The 20,487-nt window shown below is 42.8% G+C and overlaps 1 long non-coding RNA gene across 1 annotated transcript in view; it reads left to right on the forward strand.

Annotated features, from left to right (window-relative positions):
- Positions 1-15,314, forward strand: part of LOC146862936 (uncharacterized) — a 32,376-nt gene extending 17,062 nt beyond the window's left edge. Inside the window, exons 2-3 of the long non-coding RNA XR_014978533.1 lie at positions 14,263-14,347; positions 14,772-15,314. This is a non-coding gene — a long non-coding RNA (uncharacterized LOC146862936). The remainder of the gene's footprint in view (positions 1-14,262; positions 14,348-14,771) is intronic.
- Positions 15,315-20,487: the final 5,173 nt, after the last annotated feature.

Below are 20,487 nucleotides of genomic sequence, written 5' to 3' on the forward strand. Positions count from 1 at the left end.
TTCAACCATCCTGTTTCCCAGCCGCCTCGCCTCTCTTTTCCATTCCCAAGGCTAATGGTGACCTTCGTGCTTGTATTGATTATAGGATACTAAACCAGAACACAATAAAAAACAGATATCTTCTTTCTCTTGTTCCAGTTTTGTTACATCAGGTAAAACAGGCTAACATTTACACTAAATTAGATCTCAGAGGGGCCTCCCATTTAGTAAGAATGAGAGAGGGGAGCGGGTGGAAAACTGCATTCAAAACAAGGTTTGGCTCTTTGAGTATACTGTTATGCTGTTTGGGCTATGTAACGACCCTGCAGCACATCAGTTCATTCTCAACGATGTCTTAAAAGAGTACCTGGATCATTTTGTCGTCATTTATATTGACAACATACTCATCTATTCCCCAGATGAAATCACTCACATAGAACACGTATCAAGTATATTGTAGTTCCTGAGGACTCACCACTTATATTGTAAACTGAGTATGTGTGAGTTTCATGTGTGTGAGGTGGAATTTCTGGGAGTAATATTGAGTCCAGCTGGAATGCAGATGGCTGAGAGAAAGGTCAAGGCAGTACAAGAATTGCCGGTGCCAAAAAATGTGAGAGATGTGCAGTGTGTCTTAGGATCTGACAACTATTATCAGAGATTCATTCAGCACTTCATTGGACACGTACTTTTTGCTGACTTATCATACAATCTAGGTGAGCATTTGCAATGTTGAGAAGTAGGTAGTCGCACGTAACTACATATGATGATTAATGCTCTAGGATAGGCTCCCTTTTTTAAATTAGTTCTTTTGGTTGGCTGACTGTTTTTCCTTGATTACAGATTATGCATCTGTGAAAATAATTTCTGTACTGATATCAATATTTACTTGGTAGGCTCGGGAGAGCGAGCCATAAGGTGGTTATACTATTATATAATTTATACTATTAGCTAGTGTGTAAACCAGAAATCTGAGGACTAGATAACTGGTTGTATTTGTAATTAGAGGATTTTATTTTTACTGTTACGGTGTATTATCCCTAGTGGATTGAGAATTTAGCTGGCAATGGAATCAGGTGATGAATTCTTGAACAGTAAGGATTTTCTAGCCTATGGATTTTTATCTTTATACTTTTTTCATACTACTGGCATCTCTTATACACAGGTGTTGGAACTTGAGTTTCCTTCTTTTACTTTTTACTCTTCACAACTTTCGATGTAATATATAGGAATCCTGATTTCAATATCTCATTTAATTCCACTCTCTATTGGACAATACTGATGATTCTGCTGAAACTGTGTGGATTTATTTTTCACGCTGACCTTTGGTTATGGAAACCTTGAAGGCATGACACATGGTTGTTTAGGCTCATTTTGCCTTTATATAGAAATAGTGATAGTAACTATTTTTACTTTGGGTTTATAGCCCTGAAGAAGTCATATTTGTGCTACAACACACAACAAAACACGTGTTGGCTGTAAAGTGTTCCACTGTACCTCAACATCAAGCTGTGTCTTGGAAATATTATACTGCTGAATGTCGGACGCTGAATACCCGAATAAAAGAATTGGAACTAAAGAAATTATATAAGACTTTTTGCATTTCTGTTGGACAGAACATTACTCATCTTGAGTGCTCAGGGGTGAATCATTGTATTACTGTATTCCTCGTGTTGTGGGGATCAATTGTGGTTGAATTGGCAGCCGACCACTCTCCCCTTGGAGCACCAACTAATACTTGTGTTGTATTGTTACATTGCCCTATATGCTTGTTGAGCGCCTGGTCTTTCTCTTCTTTGCCTGGCTGCCAATTTGCTTTCTTCTTCTAATTCAGGCCGTGGGCAGCCACAAGGGCTATACTAATTAACACGAATTGTGATAAAGAAGCAGATGACCTCTTTAAGAACCTCACATCAGGGAACTCAGTAGGCACAGCTTTGGGAAATACCAAGAGCAACAAAAAAGAAGGCTTAAAAGATAAATGTATACGATTAGAAAATCTGAAGAGAGCAGAACTATCTAAATGGTGGGACGCAGCTACTTTAAAGCAATACCTAACTTTAAATAAAATACCACTTGGTTTGGGATAACAAATAATACCAACGTATGATGATATACAACCTGATTTGCTTGCGCAATGGGAAAAGGAACTGACCAATAGTTCTAGAAGCTTAATTAACATTCTGATTGAGAATGCAGACAGAAAGATCATGAGACAATTGCAGGAGATACAGATTTTGGAAGATGAAATTAAATCGTTAAATCTTCCAGAACCAACAGCGAAAAACAATGCCATTCTAGAGGAGGTGCTGAATAAGCTACAAGATCAAGCGGAGAAAGGCTAGGAAACTAAAATGCGATGGAATTTAATATAAAAATGGTCGCATCTTCACATTTGCAAAGTGTTTTGACCATTTAGTTAATAAGGACTCATCTTCAGGGAAAAAGGAAGATCCTACAGTAGCGAGTGAGGTTAGTACCTCATCAAGCAATATTTTGAGTAGTGAAAGTGAGGATCCAGGGGAGGGCCCTCTAATCTAGCAACTGAGAACAGTTTTTTAAAGGAAGTGTGCCGGATAAGTATGGGCAATCGAGAGACGCGTACAAGACGCCGAGATATAGAGGCACAAAGACAAGGAGAGAAGCCAGGGGAAAGGGAACACTCAAACGAAAGAAGGGGCATGAGGACACCCTCATTGAAGAAACAGTAGACAGTGGCCCCATGCAGATCTCTAAACAAATTGATGTAATTAATCTGTCTGATTTTGTATTAAGTGGGACTTCTTGGTTGGTGGATTGTTTAGGGTAATGGCGCTCCTGGGAAATACGAAGTGAGTATATACTAGTGTACAATTATGATTGCGGTGCATAAGGGTGGGGAGAGCCACCCTCCTCCCCAATGTGTGGATAACCACTGATAAACCAAAACAACAGTCCCTTGCCCACGCTGACAGTATATATTATGTATCATTGACAGTAATAAAAACACTCTTGTTCCTGATCTGGAATGTATTCCCTCGACTCTGCTTCAATGTTGCCATAGTTTAGCATGGATTTCGACCTCAATATAACTTTTTATTACTCAATACTACATAGGATTAAATTAGATTGTGGAGCTTCACTGCTCTAAAATGACCAACAGTTTTCTTCATACTATTATGCATCTGTTTCATCACTTTTAAATTGGACGTTAGACAGAATGGCCCCATACAATATATTTGTGACCATACAGATACCCCAGTACGTTGGTATATGATCCTTGATACACTTTGGGTTCAGGACTGCACCATCCACTTAGCTTTTTGAAGGCAGCTGTACTTTCAAACATTAACTTTACTCTATTTCAAGATGGCTGACGCCATTTCTTTGATTTGTTAGAGTAAGCGGGGGTAGTCCTATGACTATGTCTGTGGTCTCTCCAGTATTTAGGCAGGAACCTCAGCAGGCCAAACTCTTCTGCGGACACGATAGAGGCAGCCCTGCTACTGAACAGAGGTAAGCGCCCGTATTAGGATACCTTGTAGCACTCAGCGGTGGCATACTTTACACTCCTGAGACGTGCACCCTTAACTTGGGGTACGCTCCTTAATAGTATTACATTACATTACATGGGAAGGACATATATAGTGATTGTAACAAAATCCCCATCTTCCCTTTATTGTGGTTAAGGTTTGCGTTTACGCCAGTAAAGACATACACCCTTATGCATCAAGCCAAAATCCAGTCGGTAAAATACCGATTCCTTATTAGCTCCCGGTATTAAGTAAAAAATACCCAATCCCAATGCATCAACCCAAAAGCAGAAATCGGTATTTAAGGAATCCTTAAATAGCGATTCTTTAAATAGGGATTCCTTAAATACCGATTCCTTAAATAGCGATTGCATTTAAGGAATCCCAAAGTGAGATTCCTTAAATGCAATGCATCAAAGTTAAAAAATTTGCGATTTCGCTAATAAGGGGAGCAAATTACCATGAAGATGAACTGCCCTTAGAGCATGTGTGTGTGCAACATATGTGCACATATCATTTTCAGGGGTGCAACAGGGTGTCCTTTTGACACCCTGGCACCCTTGAAAGTGCTCCAGCTATTAGCGATTCGGTAATACCGAATCGCTAATACAGAATGGCTTTACATTCATTCCTATGGGCCTCCAAGGCCATAGGGATGAATGGGTAGGTATTCCTTATTACCGATTCGGTATTACCGATTCGGTAATAAGGAATGTTAAGGAATCGCTATTTGAATAGCGATTCCTACATGCATAGCCTTTTGCTATTCCTTATTAGCGATTCCTTATTTTTCGCTAATAAGGAATCGCAAATGCTAATGTTGATGCATATGCCCCTTAGTTGCTGGCAAGAGGGACTCAATTAGCCCCCAAAGAGTGGTTTTACTATAACACTTTGTCATTCTTCATGATGGATTTATGACTTATACACACAAGATCCACACTTAATATACGTGGAACTTCCTGTTGTCAGCTACGAATGGGGCGATATCAAACCCTTGAGTGCGGTGTTCTCACAATTAAAACTGGGACTTTTCTGTCTGCCTTTCTCGTTTATCCCCAGAAAAAAATTCTGGAATACACTAAATCTTAGACAGTGTAATCACTGTTGCCCTTTACTGTGCAAATACCACTGGAGTACTAGAACCCATTCTGGGTCGGAAATACAACCGGAACTGAGGTTGGTTTCCCTACAATACCTTTCCACAATTATCACTATTCACCAGTCCTAGTGGATTTGTTACTTTAACACTGCGTTATTTTCTTCCCTTGTACCTTATCTCCATATAGGATCCATACAAAGAGATTAGAGGGACTTCTTAGATTATCAATATACTTTTTCTTGATCTGCGGCAACATTGAGGGGGTGCTCTGTTTCTTAAATCACTTTAGAAGAGTCACTGCTAAATGTTCAGCGATTAGATGTCACTAAATAAGTCACCAGAAACAGGCTTATTTTCATTTTCTGACAATTTTTGTTTGGAATAGCGATCATCTTTTAACCGCACAAGTTTGTCTACAGACTGCAACGGTGATATGTTTTAGTAAAACAGCATGGGTTTCCACAGGCTCGAGGACTATACTTGACTCGCTCTTTGCGATAAACATACTGTCACAAAGGGTAACAGACATCTGATGTTAGTGATGGATATCTTTTACTCCCAACTTCTATGCACTTGTTTGTTTCTTAGTCCTGAAGAAGTCGCTGTGCACAACAATTAAGCGCAATGAAACACGTGTGTCAAGTACAGACTGGAATGTACTAACCTTAGGTCTTGATTACCGCAGGGGCGATGTATGATGCTAGGCCACCCTCACCCCTGGCATGGAATGTCCAGAGAGCATATACATAGTAGCACTCAAACAGGACACACCATTTTGGGGGAAAGGGTAAAAAGGGACAAAAGAAACAATAAAGTTGTGGTTCTAGAAGACACAAGAGGCAAGACCTTCCTCAGGACATAGGGCTTCAGTTCTATTCTCTTGGCTCAGGCTATCTAGCCCCATGTTCCTTGTAGCAAGACAAAAGAAAGATGTGTTGTGCCACCCGATACGTACCAAAATGCATGGTATAAAATATATGTCTACGTGTACACACTTACTTCCACACTGCCGCAAACAGCCTCATGTAAAAAACAGAAAACAAAAATAACCAAAAGGAAAAACATCCAAGCTCACTGGAAATGAGCATTCAGGAGATAAGTTTCATTGCTGGGCAACAGACACGTCTATTTCTGACTCCATGCTCCATACCTGATAAGAGAAGTGTTTAGTACTGTTCAACACCATGTACTTATCTGGACTTGTAGGAACCGCACACGTTCTGTTCTCTTCACAGAACTATCCATTCCTTTGTTACAGCTGTGTCCTGGCAGAGCATCTGCCCCAAGGCAAGAACAAACACGAGACGTTAATGCCTCTTTAACATCCCCTAATTGAGGCAGCAATTATCTTCGTGAGCAGCGCTCCAGCGCCACCTCCGTGTGTCTCTGAGGGCCCTCGGAATACTGAAGACTCATGCGGCCTGATCTGCTCGCTTTACCTCGCGGAGAGATTGTGAAAAGCGTTCCAGCACGGTCGGGTCAAATTGCAGAATCAGCTGCAGCAGAGCCTCCCAATGGTTCTCTCAGTGAACATGCACAGCGCGTTCTATCACGAAACAGCGGTACAAGGCTGCCAAGGAGAGCACCACAACAGCGCAGCACCAGGCTCCTCGGCGCGGTCAACCAAACAACAGCAGTTCCTTTCGGCAGCGCTCCAGCATGAACGAAGGGCGATGTTGCTCTTCGTAATCACAAACCCAGATTGACAAGCACCGGTTCTGTAAGGGCGGGGCTTATATTGCCTTTTGGTTGGAGCTGGCTTCTCCCCCGGTATTCTGGATCTTTGGTCCCTATGTACTCGCTCTGACATTCATCGCTAGTGTTGTGCATATAGACTCCCGGCTATTTACGACAGGTCGTGACAACGTGTTGGCTAAGGATCTCAAGATTAAATGAAGTGACTGTTTCAACGGAGGAACAAGAGTGTTTTTTATTATTGTCAATGATACATAATATATACTGTTGGCATGGGCAAGGGACTGTTGTTTTGATTTTGTATTAACAACAGATATGATTTCAGTGTTGACAAGGGGCTTAGGAATTTGCCCAGTGACAGACTGTGATTGATGTTCAACTAGAGTTGATCTGTATAAATTTGTGAGACTTCTGAAATTAAAAAAGTTCTTGTCTGCAAATCCCACTAAGGAATCACATTGGGATGTAACACCTGTGATGAGTAACTTAACAAGATGTTTATGATACAAAAGCATTATTATCATTGACTGAGAATTAAAATGACCCGATGATTATGACTAAGCTTCTATAGGATCTAGAACTGAGTACACATTTGAGCAAGAAGCCTGGTCTGAAAAGTAAATCTAAATGGACTCCCCAGTTGACGTCAGGGAACAACATAGACGTTTTCTTTAAAGCCATGAACCATGAGATAGATAAAATCATTACAAGTAAAAAGACCAGAGGGGTGTATCGGAATGTGACAATTTAACTATTACAGAGAGACAGGCACTGAAGAAACTAAGGGACAATGAAAAGCTGATAATACAGGTTGCAGACAAAGGTGGGAACATTGTGTTGATGAACAAAAACTGACTATAATGACGAGGTCCTAGCTCAATTGAATGATCGATTGTACTATGAAAGACTAGACAGTAATCCAATTCAAGGATTGACAGGGAAGATTAACAAGGTACTTAAAAAGTGGTATGACAGAGGATTGATTAACTACGACGAATACTTCTATTTGCTGGTTGATCCCCCTAGGTTCCCCTGTTTGTATACCTTACCAAAGATCCACAAGGACCCTACTAGACCACCAGGTAAACCGATTGTATCGGGGATAGGGGGTCCCACAGAAAAACTGTCACAATTCATAGATACATTTTTGAGACCTTATTTGACAAATTTACCATCTTATATGCAGGATACAAAACACATTTTGAATTTGATGAATGAGGTTATCTGGGAACCTGGGATGATACTTGTGACCTTGGATGTGATATCCATGTACACAAACATACATCATCACCTGGGAATCAATGTTTTACGGTCATTTTTAAACAAACGACCAGTAGAATATTTTGAACATACTGAGTTGTTACTTGATATGACGAAATTGGTACTGGAAAACAACGTTTTCCTCTTTGATAACAAATGGTACAGACAGATTCTTGGGAGTGCTATGGGTTCCAGGTTTGCTCCGTCTTTCACCAATTTATTCATGGGTTGGTTCGAGGTGGAGTGAATCTGGGGCCCAAGAGGTGGACGTTGGATTGACAAAATTTATCATTGGAGAAGATACATCGATGATTGCCTACTACTATGGACAGGCACTGTTGGTGAACTGGAGGAGTTCTTCATATATCTAAATGACAATGACTACAACCTGATATTTACTACACACTAGTATATGTAATGTATTGTCTTTCTAGATGTCAAATTATACATTGTTGGGGACAAAGTTTGTAGTAAAATGCATCGAAAAAGTACAAGTTGTAACGCTTTACTCCATGCTGAAAGTTGTCACCCAAAATGCCAAATTAACTCTATCCGGTATGGGGAAATCGGCAGGGCATGTAGGAACTGCTTGGAGAAGGTGGAATTTGATGATACCATAAATTATATGAAAACCAGATTTGGCTTGATGGGCTATGATCTAAGGGTTGTTGAGAACACATCCACCAAGACACATAAACTGGAAAGGAAGAATACACTGAAGCCGATAGCTAAAAAGAACAAAACTGAAGTGTCTAACAAAATCAGACTGGTGACTAACTTTAACATTGAGACCAATAAGTTATACCTTACGGTATCGCCCAGTTTGACCTTCAGGAGAGGACTAACTCTTGCTAATATAGTGAGTCCGAGTTATCCACGACCTCCACAACGGAGAAACTGGCTAAGCGACCATATAAAAGGTTTCAACAAGTGTGAGCGGCGCAGTATATGTAGATGGGAGGTTGACAGAGTGACCCATTTTAATTTCAACAATACAGGAGACCATACGATACAGATTTTTATTGACTGCGATACAAAGTTTGTGATTTATGTAATAATTTGTACGTGTAAAAAAATCTACATTGGGAGTACAATAAGATGTCTATGTGAGAGAATTGCTAAACATTTTAGGGCATTGACAAATGGAGAAACCAGATGCCCTATTGTCTCCCATACCATGCAGAGGGACCCTGGTCAACAGACTCATAAATTCAGCTTCCATGGAATTGACCATGTTAAGGGTGACTCACGAGGCGGTAATAGGTAATTGCAGTTGAGGCGCAGAGAAGCACTGTGAATAATGAAACTAAAGGCAGTGGAACTCAGTATGAATATAGATAGTGAACTAAAGTATTCTCTTGGGCAATGATTGTATTACTATGTATAACTTATACTACCTGAAGTATCAGAAAGATATTGCTGTGATGTCTATATTCGTAACTGTAATACTGAATTTCTCAGTCATTGTGTACTACCTAGTACAAGATGCTCGTAATAGCTGTATAATGGTTGCTTATTTACTAAGAACGATTGTGAAGCTATTGATATACTCACTCTGAGGATGTTTGGTCTATTTGTATGTAAGCTGTGATTATGTGGATACCATACAGGGACAACTTGGGACTGTACATCTGGTTTCCACACACTGTGCATACTTTACATATTTTACCTCTCTCCCCCCTCTTTTTTCTGTTTACTTCTTCTATAAATTAAATTTGACTTTTTTTGTATGTTAGATGGTACATATTTGGTCCATAGGCTGACTATTGTTTGACCGCTACATGACTTGAGTTAGAACTATAAATGGTTTCTGGGAATATGGATAACTTGAGGATTATGATTACTGTTATTCTTGCGTAAATCATGTAATTATAGATGGCGGACCTGCTGTTTGTCTTAACGTGGGACTTACAACTTCACGTGCTCGCTACCGGAGTATTGGATATTTAGCTGGATTACACTGTAGTATGACGGACTTGTTTTTGAATCAGCACGTGAATTGCAACGTCACGTGCCCGCTACGAGAGGATTTAATATTTAGCCTGATTACACTGTTGGTTAATAAGTGGTTTAAGCGTACAGTTTACTCGACCTAGCTTGGTCTTACCTGGTTTCAGCTCCGCATTTGGTCTGGAGCGCTTTTGTTGACTGTTCGTCTCCCCGGTCCACCGCAGCCATTGGCGTGCTGATTGTTGTGGAGGGAGTATCAAACTGCCGACGCTGGTGTTTTTAATTTCCAGTGTTCCACTCTTAGCCGCCATATTGTTGGTGAGGCGGTCTAGTCCTTTGGCCACCTCCCCAGAGCCTGTATTTAACCGAGCTATGGCGTGGGAGCGCAGCGGACGTGCGCAGAGGGCGCGCCTAAGGCGAGCCAGTCTGGGCCCGTCCGTGCCTGGACGTCGCCAGACGCCAGAATCGCTGGTAATTGTACTTCAGGATCACGTACCTATTCTAGGGCAGAGCTGCTGGCTATCAATACTTTGGTAAACCCCCGTAGCTCGCCTCCACTAGGTTTCTTGGAGGGGCCCTTTTGCTGCCTTTGCTGTGGGTTTGATTCTTTCATGCTGTCGCCTTTCTCATCCCCCCCTCCTCTGTCCAGGTTTTTAATGAAAATCCTTCATCTTAATGTTCGCTCTCTGGCCAAACATTACCTGGATATTTATGATCTGGTTCAGGAGGAATCCCCAGATGCTTTTTTCTTAACAGAAACCTGGTTAAGTGATGATATGGTGGCAGAACCGGGCCTAGCGCTTCCTTTAGGCTATAGTATTCTGACCTTAAACAGGGAGACTAGAGGGGACGGTATTGCACTTATCTTCAAGTCCTGCTACACCTGCTCATTTGTCAAAGAGCTGGTGGAGGGCTGCGATTGCACTCACTTCAGAATCTGGGTTGTTAGTTTATCACCCCCCCCCCTCCCCCCCACCCCTCCTGGGGCCAGCTAAGGAGTTTAAATCTGCCCTTATCGATGTCACTCGCAATCTAGCAATGAGCGCAGCTAACTTCAGCATTTTGGGTGATCTTAACCTACATTTTGACTTCCAACATGATAATGAAATAAGCAGTTTGCTCGCAGACCTGGCGGCCTGCCAATTAATTCAATTGGTCTCTGGCCCCACTCATACTGCCGGCCACTTGCTGGACCCTGTTTTCTCTAATATTCCTTCTGCCTCTGTCATGACTCCCAGCCCAGTATGTTGGTCTGACCATTCTCTGGTTTCTGTGTCTTTCCCGGTCTTTGAGCCCCCGTATAGAGCCTCTCAACTGTCCTCCTTCAAACGCCCTTGGCGTAAACTGAAGCTCGAGGATTTTCATGCCCTTCTTTCTATAAACCCTCCCAAATTACACATTGACGCTGATCTGTCCTACAGCTCACTCTGTAATTGGATTCTTCAAGCTCTTGATTCTCTCATTCCAGCCAAATGGTCAAAAGGCTGTAATTCTGATTCTAACCCATGGTTTAATGATTCTCTGGCTGCAATTCGTAAATCTTGTAAAAAGCTGGAGCGGGCCTGGAGAAAGGACTATGATCCCGTGGCTAAAATTTACTATCAGGCCGCTATTAAGAGCTACCATAGGACTATACACTCTGTCCGGGCGGCTTACTTCGCCAATGAAATCAAGTTAAGCCGCAATCATGCTAAGTGTATTTTCAAAATACTTAAGGATCTCAGAGTTAGGAAAAACTCTTCTGGCTCCGTGATTATGTCTGAGCAGCATTGTGAGGACCTGGCAAGCTTCTTTGTTAATAAAGTTGAAACTATCTATAGGTCTTTCGCTCTGGTGCCTCCATCTCCTTCTGCTCTCCACGGACCTCCTCCCTCTCATTCTTTGGAGGTCATTTCTTCCATCACGCAGGAAGAGTTCTTACTACTGAGTGGGAAAGTTAAATCTGGCTCTCCGGTAGATCCTCTGAAACCTGCCAAGTTTAGGGACTCCCTATCTGTGCTTCTGGCTCCTTTGTGCCAGGTTGTCAATACTTCTCTTTCCACAGCTGTGGTCCCTGAGCTATGGAAGCAGGCCATGGTGGTTCCGTTACTCAATAAACCTCTGCTGGACCCGGCTAAGCTGGAACATTTCCGCCCTATATCCCTTCTACCATGGGTAGTTAAGATTGTGGAGGCTCACGTGAATAACATCTTAAGAGGGTTCTTGAATATTAATGGCACCTTGGATCCCTCCCAGAATGGCTTCTGCCCTGGGCACAGTATGGAGACTGCTCTCTTGGCTGTGACCGAACATCTGCGGACTATTCTCGACACAGGGCATACCGCGGTACTTTTATTGCTTGATCTCAGTGCCGCATTTGACACGGTCTCGCACAAGATTCTTTTACATTGTCTGGAGGAGGCCTAGCTCTAGAATGGTTTAGATCCTTCATGTCAGGGAGAACATTCCAAGTGATTGTCCCCCCGTTCCTTTCACGTGTCCAGTCCATCGGGCAGGGTGTGCCCCAGGGCTCCGCTCTGAGTCCTGTACTATTTAATCTGTACGTTCAACCTCTTGCTACGGTGGCTAGGGACAAAGGCCTCACTATGGTCTCATATGCTGATGATACACAGTTGGTGGTGGCCCTCTCCGACGACTCCACACGGGACACCTCCAATTTTTGAAGCGGCCTGGCTGCAATCGCGGAGTGGATGACCACCAACTGCCTCCAGCTTAACGCTAATAAAACTGAGGTGTTGCTGGTGGGACAAGACAGGAGACTTTGGAGTGAGCAATGGTGGCTCACCACTCTTGGTAGTGTACCCACCCCTAGGACAGTGGTAAAATACTTGGGGGTATGGATGGATTCCTCTCTTAGCTTACAGGATCACACCAAGAAAGTGGTCGGCACCTGTTTCGGCCTTCTGCGGGGACTTAGGCCCTCGCTGGAGTTTTTTGATCCATCTACCCATCAGTTGATTGTTCAAGCTGCCATTTTATCTAGACTATGCTAGCTCGCTCTTCCTAGGGGCTAATCAGGCTGAGTTAGTGCGTTTGCAGTGAGTCCTAAATGCAGCCGCTAGACCCTTTTTGGGGCTCCCGCGTAGCTGCTCAACAACTGGTGCTATCCGGTGGCTGAATTGGTTGCCCATGGCCAACCGGATCGAATTCAAGGCTCTCTGTCTGTCCTTTAAAATTTTTAAGCTTGCGTCTCCCGGGCTTCTGGCCAACTTGCTGGTGCCTTATGTTCCTAGATGCCAGTTGCCCTCCCTGGGGCATCATTTGGCTGTGGTCCCTCGAGTGAACCGTCTCCGTGCTGGGGGACGGTCCTTCCGTTGTTTGGCAGCCAAACTATGGAACACCTTGCCTTTTCTGATTCGTAGTTTGGATAACTTGTTGGCCTTCCGAAAAGCCATTAAGACTTACCTCTTCCCCTTGGCCTAGTTCCCCTATTCTATATGCTCTGCTTTCTGCGCCTACACACCGAGTTTCTTAGCCTCTATGTTTCTCTGCTGTTAGCGCCAGGACGCCTCTTTGCTGAGGCAGCTGTGCACTATATAAGTCTAGCTAACATAACTGATGGTCCTAACACGATGATAGCCCATCGTTTACTCAATCTTTAATACACTCTGATGTCTTACTGTGTATATCCTGATTAGATACCTGTCATTACTATATGATGCATACCACACATTTTAAGATGGTGTACCCGGTCTTTGTATAGACACGTTACATGTATTATCACGTGCACGTTACTGGAGCATCGAACATATATAATTACGATGTGGTAGCCCATACATAATTTTTTGACAGATTTGGGATGGTAGTCCACCGCTGATCCGACTTACAACTACTCATAACCATACACCGATATTATGAAGGATTACGTATACTTTGGTAATGACCCTGGCATTATTACTGATGCCTTTTGACTTTCCAAGATGGCGGATTCGTTACAGTTAGAACACGTGACGTTATCATCACGTGTAAGGGGAGTTGAGAGTATAAGACGGCTACCCAATACGGCGCCTATGGTGTACGCCAAATGAAGAACTTTCCGGCCCGAGGGAACCTGTCTTAGGTAAGATCTCTTAGATGCTAGCGCTTGTTCTGACTTAAACTATATACATAACCGAGGCTTAGTTACACAGTGGATTGAGACGCTGTATAGTGATTACATTGGCCGCGGTATCCATCCCTTGAGCTTTACTGCTTATTGGGAAGATATATTTGGACGCTTTTTGATTTTTATGATATTAGTGTGTGGCTTACACTTAACGCTCAGTTGTCACTACCTCATCAATCACATTGGTTAAATGAGACTGTGTTGTTCACAAATATTACATTAACGGTGCACTGTATTTATGTTATCACATTATAAATTGCAGTTTAGCTGTAGTTATATATATACAGCACTTTTACCGCTTTCTAGTAAGGACTGTGTTATTTCTATTTAGCTTATATGCGTACTGGAGGATGGATAAATGTTAGCGTAGCAACTACAATAGAGGTTGCTAATTGAATACGTTATGATGTCATACTGTATCACGATACATATTGGATAACTACAGAGGTGCTTTCACACAACAGCACTTGCTGTAGATTGCCATGTGGTCTGATTTAACTTATCTGGACTCGTTTATCTTGCCTAATATAGGCAAGGATAACATAGCAATTTACCTATAATGGTACTAATCTGTATTGAGGCTGTGGCTGGATTGGGTTGTGAATTATATACCTGTGAAATATGCATTTTATACATGGCTATTACTCTCTGCATTGTAGGTCATGGACTTGTGATCTCATTTCATACTTCGCCTTTATACATCATTTGGACACGTACATTTTGCTGCCTTATCATACAATCTAGGTGAGCATTTGCAATGTTGTGAAGTAGGTATTCGCACATAACTACATATGATGATTAATGCTCTAGGATATGCTCCTGTTTTTTAATTAGGTACTTTGGTTGGCTGTTTTTCCCTGATTATAGATTATGCATCCGTGAAAATAATTTCTGTATTGACAAGACATCAATATTTACCTGATAGGCTCGGGAGAGCGAGTTATAGGGTGATTATACTATCATATAGTTTATACAATTAGCTAGTGTGTAAACCGCAAATCTGAGGACTAGATAACTGGTTTGTGAGGAAGTACCCGTCTGCACCAGACCCTTACGGCCCCCTCCGGGCATAAACCCCCTCCAACGTACTCCCTTCCGGACTCTGCCATACGGAACCGTGTCTACAGCGTCCATGACAACGGCGACCCCGCCCCTCTCTCTGTTGCAGGAACCTCCCCAGAGAAACAGCAGACCGGAAGGACTACCCCTCGACCCCGGCAGTCCCTCCTCCCTGCCGGAAACCCGATCGATAAAAGACGGAAGAGGAGAACCAGCAGTCGTCGGAACATCGTGGCAGGAGGTATCGACTCGAGACGTGGAGAAGGAAGAAGAAGAAGGCGGCGAACCCGAAGAGTGGTCCGAAGACTGGTGGAGCCCTACGGAGGTGGCTGAAGAGCGGCCGTAACTCGGAGGAGAGTTACGGTGGAGCGCGTGAGTACCGGTTTCCCTCCTTTCAGCACGCTAGGCGTTCTGTGTAAATATGTCATCCCCAGTGTAAATACTCCCTCTACTCGAGACACCCGCTATTCACCGAACCACCTGTGTAGATAGTATACAGCACTGCACCCTGTAAATACAGCCTTCACGACCCCCATTCCGAACACCTCTGTGCCTTTTCCAACCCACCTCCGACCCTTCTCTTCCCTTCCCCTCACGGTCGTTTTCTCTCCTATCTCACCCCTGGTTGTGGTTACGGCATAGAATAGCGACTCTCAGCAGGACTAACGGCTCCCTTTTCCTTTCTCTTATTGCCCTCCGAGGAGACACCTGTGGGTTACCGAGCCTGTTCTTCCCCCTCCTACGTGACGTTCCCGAAGTGTCAACACCGACGACCAAGGAGGAAGATCGCGAACCAACGCATTGCCACTTTTTCCTGCTGGAGGCATTTTCTGTTGTTTTGAACTCTTCATTCACCCCCTTCCAACTGCTTTGTGTGCAATAAAGCTCAACATTGCCCACTATATCCGGCCTCCTTGCCTGCTTTTCCAGCCCGCCGACCGCCCACGATCACATGGTTGTGTTTGTAATTACATTTTATTTTTACTGTTACGGCGAATTAGCCTGAGTGAATTGAGAATTTAGCTGGCAACGGAATCAGGTGATGAACTCTTGAACATTAAGGATTTTCTAGCCTATGGATTTTTATCTTTATACTTTTGTTCATACTACTGGTATCTCTTATATACAGGTGTTGGGACCTGAGTTTCGTTCCTTTACTTTTTACTCTTCTCAACTTTCGGTGTAATATATAGGAATACTGATTTCAATATCCCATTTAATTCCACTCTCTATTGGACAATACTGATGGTTCTGCTGAAACTGTGTGGATTAACTTATCAGACTGACATTTGATTATGGAAACTTTGAAGGCATGACACATGGTTGTTTAGGCTCATTTTGCCACGATTTATACAACATGAAGGCCTCACACACCAAAAACAACACAACAACATTTAATCTATCTCTGGCCGAGAACCAGGCACTTAAGGAACTAAGAGCAAATCCCACATTAGTCATCCGAAAGGCCGACAAAAGGGGCAATGTGGTCATCATGGAAAAAACCGACTACATGGGTGAGATAGAGAGACAACTTTCGGATACTACATGTTACACGAGACTAACTGTTAATCCAATCAAACAGCTATGTGATTACATCAATAGCAGACTTTTTGAATGGCGGGAAATCGGTCTTTTGGACGAAAAAGAACATAGATATTTGTCAGTCATAGAGCCCACATTCCCATGCATCTATGTCCTACCGAAGGTTCACAAAGGTGGTCCTTTCCCACCACGGCGACCCATAATCTCTGGGATCAATTCCCCGACTGAGAGATTGTCGCAATATGTGGATGGCTTTCTGCAACCCTTGGTACAGAGACTACCGGCTTACATTAAAGACAGTAAAGACATTCTCTCCAAATTCGAGGGATTGGAATGGCTGGACTCCATGGTTTTTGTCACATTGGACGTGACCAGTCTCTATACCTGCATAAAAAAGGAGTTTGGTGTCAGAGCCTTGGAATTCTATCTGGGTCAGAGAACGGCTGACCACCTGGCTCACAATGACATGCTCATGGAGATGACAGACATAATCCTGTCTAAAAATTATTTTCTCCATGACAACAGGTGGTTTCAGCAGATACAGGGTACAGCCATGGGATCCAGGTTTGCGCCCGCTTATGCCGGCCTCTTCATGGGCTGGTATGAGCGGGTGCATGCCTGGGGTAGACATTCGACCACATGGACTGAACATGTTTTGTTCTGGGGCAGGTACATCGACGATGTCATTATCATTTGGAATGGACCTGTCCCAGACCTCTTGGAATACTACACCTACCTTAATGACAACCCGTATAATGTAAAGTTCACCTTAAATTGGAACAAGGAGAAAATAGATTTCCTAGATATCCAATTTTTTGTGCAGAACAATGTGATCCATAGCACAGTCCACCGAAAAAATACCGCCTGTAATAGTGTTTTACACTATGAAAGCGCCCATCCCCGACAAGTGGTAAACAACATCCCTTTCGGTGAGATGGTGAGAATGAGAAGGATCTGCAGCACCCAAGACTCATTTGTTCACCACATTACAGAAACCAAGAAAAGATTCTTGGCTAGGGGTTACCCTGTTACCCTTATGAACAAAACAGAGAGGAGGGCACTGAACATCAAACGTGAAAGTACACTAGAAGAGAGAATTCCACGTAAAAAGAGAGGGGATCATTTGCCCGTGGCCCTGGTGACAGGGTATAATAGAGACAGCAGCAGGATCTATAATATCCTGCGCAAACACTGGAGACTCCTGGAGGAAGTTCCAGGCCTTAAGGATTCGATCACACAAACCCCCAAAATCACCTATAGACGTGGCCAAAGCCTGAGAAATATGCTCTGCCCTAGCCTGATCAAATCGCCAAACAAATCCAACTGGATGAGAGAGGGCCAAGGGGGTTTCTATACATGTACCAAATGTTGTGTCTGCAAGATTGGGAAAAATAGAACGCGCACTTTCCAATTCAACACTGAAAGGACATACACGATCAGACACATCATAACATGTAGAACCACGTTTGTTACATACATCTTAGGATGCCCTTGTAACAAAATTTATGTGGGCAGTACTAAAAGGGAACTCAGGATTAGAATACAGGAACATCAAAGAGCAATAAACAACGGGGACTCCAGATACCCCCTTACATCTCATTTCCAGGAAAGGCAACACAAGTCCAATGAACTATGGTTCCTTGGTATAGACCACATACCAGTGTCACCCCGAGGAGGAAACAGGGAACTTACCTTAAGAAGGAATGAGGCCGGCTGGATTTGTAAGCTCCGCTGTGTCGAGATGGGCCACAATAGTGAATCAGAGATGCACTATTTTCTCTGATTCCCTCAGATCATTTTTACCCATTCCTCAGATCATTTTTACCCATTCCGTGAATACTTCTACCCTAGCATATTAAAAGACTCAGGGACACATGCTAGGTTAGCATTACACTGGGTATCCCTCTCTTTGTCACAGGTGCAAGAGGGGTATGACTGCATGCTCTCTCGCAGTGGTATTTTGTTTTTTGAAAATCTGGATCCAATTTATGTTGTTAAGGAGCACCCCTCTCCACATGTCACAGGATCTGGTCCAAATTGTAATTTCATTTGGACCTTTATGCTGTTGTTTCCTCTTGGCATTTACCCCTCCCCCATTTGGCTGTTTCATTTATTGAGCCGTTTTCGCCTTTCCCTCTAGAGGGCCTTTCCTTTTTGGGTTGACACTCTTCTTTATGGGTAGTTCTGATAGTATATTAAGACTTTCTTTACCTTTTCATAACCTTCATTGACCATGCCCCTTTGAACACTCCAAAATATCGGCCGCAATACCAGTGGCTTTTATAGTACCGCAACGTATTTCGGTTTACTACATTAGTCATGTGGGGATGGGTCGCGTCACTTGTTTTAGCTTGGACCTATCCGTCGTTTACAGATGCGTGGTTTGTTACTAAATATGATGCTTTTCTATACATTGTATATGACACTTTTTTGCTGTACATTCATGAGTATACCATTAAGATAGTCTTCTCGCAGTGATACTCTGAGAATAAATTCACATGACCCCCTTTAACTGGCATTTTCTTAACTGAGGTGCCAAGGAGGGGTACTTAAATGTAGGCCATATATTTGCTTCAATGGTCCCGTAGACCATTCCAAGATGGCGGCCTCTATACCAGGGCCATACTTTTTCTTTAATGGTTCCATAGACCGTTCCAGGATGGCGGTCCCAATACCAGGGATCGCCGAATCCTTTGTCCTCACGCACCTCCACCTAACGCTTATAACAACTAGCTCCACTGTTTTGACCATGTTTAATGCGCTCCTAGCATTGCGCGGTGTCGCTCACCAAATAGGGTTATTATCGTTTTTTCAGTGTATAATTTGGGGCATACCAACGTGGATCTTCCGTCGGCTTTAAATTACTTCCACCGATGGGGACTCATGTCGGAGCCATGCATTCAAATATACTTAACATATTTCAACTATTTGGCGTTCCAATAGTTCAAAGATGGCGCCCACAATATCGGGGTTTTCGACTCCTTCATCGTCCCGTACTTCCGGGTAGGGCATTTCACAACCAGGTGCGATCACTTTCGCCCAATCATTTGGACTATAAATATGGGATTCTCTCATTGGAGGTCCTGCGGCTGCCTGATTGGACGGGTGGATGTTTGACCCTCCCTTGGAGATACGGATTCTGGTAAGCGCTCATATGGCATTAGATACTCGTCTTTCTCAAATCATGGGATGCATGGTTGTTTATGAGTAATGTCATTGTGACCTTTAGGAGTAACGACTTGTTAACCTTTTTCATCTTTGATTCGGTAAATTGTTTTTTGTGAGCACACGAGTGAGCGTGTACTTGAAAAGCCATATGCCACGATTTTTTTCATGTCTCGTACTGATGTAGGCAGTGACATAACTAAAGCACCTTAGCGCGTTGGTTTTAATTCCTTTTAAATTCACCTCTTATGTAGTCAATCTTCCTCTTGGGGAGACTAGTGAGATGGTATTTTGAATTTAGGACGCCAAATATTCATATCCAGCATCCATATGGGTTCTTGTGTTGTACCTGGATTACTGAGCAGATCCGCTTCAGTTACCATCACAGCACACATGAGACTGTTGGTTTTTTTGGTGTGTCTCCCCTTTTTTTGGGTGTGTCATTGTCGCTAATATATTGGTAACCGTTATTACGGCTTCTTGTAAATAGCTCTTATTTATTGTCATTGTTTTTCTCTTTTCCTTTCTCCCTTTTTTCATTTGAGACCCTCTCTTATTACAATAGATTGTTCAGACTCTACAGATCTTTTCCATTTGACAACAGGGGTCGAGCTTATATTTTTTATCCTGTAAATACATAATTATGGTCACATTAGGATACATATATGTTGTTTGTTTTTTATTATAGGTATCTTCACTTTTTTATATTTGCCTCATATATTGGACGAACCTTTGACTTAGACCGTCCTTTTCTCGTTCAAAACCGGATGTGGGTTCTTCAATCAATTATTTGGCCTTGTCAATTCGGCATTTGTTTTTCTGACACGAAGTGAGTACTGTCCGATTCATTAACATGGTTGTACTTTGACCTTTCACTCTTCAGGCAGGCCTTTGACATAATCATGGACGTCTATATACTATGTTTGTCTCTTTAGAAACATTGACCTCTGATCTTATTACTCTGGATACCTGCAATTGTGAGGAAACCGTAAGATGAAGAATAGCATATGAAGATACCTTTAACGCCACATCAACTTTTTGGTGTGTATACATTTTATATTCTTCTCTTCCCCTTTTTTCTTTGAGACACTATGACATGGTATTGACAAATAGCTTTT

The sequence above is a fragment of the Triturus cristatus genome, chromosome 2_2 (assembly GCF_964204655.1).
Source record: "Triturus cristatus chromosome 2_2, aTriCri1.1, whole genome shotgun sequence".
Lineage (NCBI taxonomy): Eukaryota > Metazoa > Chordata > Amphibia > Caudata > Salamandridae > Triturus > Triturus cristatus.